At 54.5% G+C, this 3,102-nt stretch overlaps 1 protein-coding gene across 2 annotated transcripts in view; it reads left to right on the forward strand.

Moving 5' to 3' along the window:
* Positions 1-2,746: 2,746 nt before the first annotated feature.
* AMER1 (APC membrane recruitment protein 1) overlaps positions 2,747-3,102 on the forward strand; it is a 15,206-nt gene continuing 14,850 nt past the window's right edge. For both annotated transcript variants that reach the window (XM_024750148.1, XM_024750149.1), the window contains exon 1: positions 2,747-2,898. The gene's annotated coding sequence lies outside the window, so the exon portion shown is untranslated. The remainder of the gene's footprint in view (positions 2,899-3,102) is intronic.

The following is a 3,102-nucleotide window of genomic DNA, read 5'->3' on the forward strand; positions in this document are numbered from 1 at the left end:
GGTGCCCATGGAACATTTGGTGAAGAAAGAAATGAGCAGTGTAGTCATGTGAATCAGTCTGTCTACCTGAGTTTATAGAGTTGCCTCCACACAGCCTGCACATCTGTTCTCATGGGCTTTTCACCACAGAAACAAGGTATTAAGCAGCAGAGTGATTATCTCCACTTTGTAGGTGAAGAAACTTAAGAAGAGAAAGTATTCTTGCTCCCCACCACCAGCCCCTGTAGTGACCAAACAAGTTGATCGCGTATCACTCAGCATGTGTAATGGGGGCCTGGAGGGTACCCTCTTCAAGAAGGCAGTTTGAGGTGCAAGTTTATGCCCATACTTGGTCTTGCCATACATTGTCCCTGGGGAGGAGTGGGCTATACAAACAAGGAGGTGTGCCACCCCCCCCAATATCCCTTCTACCTTAATGTGTACATACACAATCTCTCCCTGAGACTTAGAAATATCAGGACCAAGAAGAAGGGCACCCAGCTGAGACCTCTTTAGCATGTCAAAGACTACTTTCATTTTCATCAATCCCTACTTATTTTGGGCCCAGCCCAACATCAAATATCTATCAGTCCCAAATCTGACTGGTGTGGCAGAATGTTTGGTAGCTGGATAGAGGATATGGAGGACTAGCTCCTGTGACAGGAGCCACGCAACAGTGCCCCCTCACCTCAGGGTTATTTCAAGCCCACCACTTGACTACTTTGTACGTCTCTTCTCCCTGTTACCACAGCTGAGACTGTCCTGGCCCTGTGTTTTCCTGGGCTCCAGATTTGGAAACTGTCTTCTCCAAATTGTAATCTTTGGTCTACTCCAGTGAATCAAGGTTCTGGGTGAAAAGGGAACAGATGGCAGGCAACCAGAGGCACGAGGCAGTGAGAAAGCCTATGAAGGAGGTGCTGGGAAAAAAAAAAAGACACCTCCAAATCAGGTCCAATAAATGAGAATCAGGACTTTGCAAAGCAGGAAAGCATAGCACCAGGGAAACATTATAGTCCAGCCATTCTGATGGGGAAACAGGCTAGGGAGAAGAAGGCACTTGCCCAACAAAGTTGCACAATGAGTTAGCCACAGCCCCCTCCTCCCTGACATTTATTTGGACCTAGGACTAGGAGAGGAGGTCTGATGTTCAAATACTGATTTTTGTTGGCCATGTATAGAATGTCATGGAAAGTCACATAATATTATAAAAAGAATTGAGTTGAACTGTCCGAGTTGGAAGACATCAATGAGCTTGAACAGTCTTACTCCCTCCTTGTGGAGGTGGGGTAATGGACTGGCCCAGAGAAGAAAACGGACTGGCCAAAGTCATACAGCAACTCTGAGGCAGAGTAGGAGCCAGATTCCAGCTCTAGCAGCCATGTCACTTCCTGTGCCACACACATGCAGAGGCAGCAGTCCTCCTCTTACTAGTTTAGCAGCTGGATCTTTTCAAGGCAGACAGGACCCAATAGAGCAGCAGAGAACACTCCTCCTGCAATGCAAAAATGGCAAGCATTGTTCTCTAACCCCTCCCCTCTCCTCAACTTTACCACCTCCACCCCCATCCCCCCTGCTTTTTAGACTTTCACAGAGTTTTAGGGCTGGGCCTTCTGGATATTCTCGAGCTAGTGGTAGAACTGGATTCTTTGTTTCCTCTGCTCACCTGACCCTGGCAGCCACCAATGCCACTTAATGCCCTCAGGCTACTTAGAGACCACCGAAGTTCAAGGCTGGCCCCCTGCCACATCTGACACATCAGCGGCAAAGATAGTACAGGCTTCCTCACTCCACCTTCAACTTTGACCTCCAGTCTGGGCCCAGACAAGATTTTTCTCTAAATATCCATATTTTTCAGGGACAGGAAACTGCACAAAGCCTAGCTCACCATTAAAAGGTTGAGGAGGTCACTAGAGACTTTGGGGATCCCCTCAAGTTCCGTAAAAGTTGGTAAATTTGGGTGAGGGTCAATCACGAAAACAGGTCTTTACAGAGAAAAGTGAAAGCAGCCCTGGACTGGGAGCCTGGGTTCTGAACTCCAAATCTGCCCCAGTCGCTGGCAGGGTAGGTGACCTTGGAAGAGCACTTTCTCTTCTCTGGGCAGCAGCAGGCCCTTCAGTAACTGGTGGAAGCTGGACTCTATGGTCTCTTAAGGCTCCAGCGTGCCAAAGAGGCGGAGGAAGCTGGGACGCGGGCGCTGCAATTCGCTTTCCTGGCAGGTGAGTCCCTCGGCGCGGCCCAGAGGCGCGTGCCCCGGGGCCCTGTTTCTATGCCTAAGGATGGGCCCGGCAAGGTGCCAAGGGGCTTTGTAGTCCCCAACCTCTCCGCCCCCGCCTCTCCCCGCCGGCCTCTCGCTCTGGAATAAACTGCCGGGTGGCGGCCAGGGCGCCGCAGCGCGATTGCACCGCGGCCACGGAAATGGGAACGCATGCAAAATCGAAACCGAGCTCCAAGGCTCCAGCGAGCCCCATCCGGGCGGGACCGGCCCCTCGAGCTTGCGGTGTCGCCAAGCAGCGACCAGCCCGGCGTGGGGGGGAGGGGGGGAGTGGGGAGTCCCAGCGAGGGGCTCTGCAGCCTCTACGTCCCCTGCCAACACCACGCCCGCGCTTATTTGCATTTAAAGAGAAACGCACCAAGGAAAACAGTGGGCGAGTCGGGAAACGCCTTCTCACCGTGGCGATTGGGCCATACGCCTGCCAATCAGGGCGCTGATGCCCCACCCTGTGGCTGTGGAGTCCGGGGGGAAGGGTATGGGGGAGCTGCCCAGAGCTTGGGGTAGGGGAGCCGGTGCAGGAGGTGACTGGAGCCGCGGCGGCGGCAGAGGCGGCTGTGGCTACACTCTCAGCCGTGGCAGCCAAGGTTCCAGCCCCGGCCAGGGAGGCGCAAAAGACAATAAGCGGGCTGGAAACCGGACCGGGCCGGGTAAGCATTGCGCGCGGCCAGGAGCCTCCGCCTGCCCGCCGTCCAATGCAGTCTCGCGTGCTCCGCTCTGGCCGCCTGGAGAGGAGCTCTAAGGGCTGGGCCGGTCGGCATCCGGACCGCTCTGCGCTCCCCTTTGAAACCCGCTTTGAGGACTGTCCGGTGAGGGCCAGAGCAGTGTCCCCTGGGCGCGAGCGACCGCGGCTA

Source organism: Neophocaena asiaeorientalis, unplaced genomic scaffold (assembly GCF_003031525.2).
Source record: "Neophocaena asiaeorientalis asiaeorientalis breed wild unplaced genomic scaffold, Neophocaena_asiaeorientalis_V1.1 scaffold334, whole genome shotgun sequence".
NCBI lineage: Eukaryota > Metazoa > Chordata > Mammalia > Artiodactyla > Phocoenidae > Neophocaena > Neophocaena asiaeorientalis.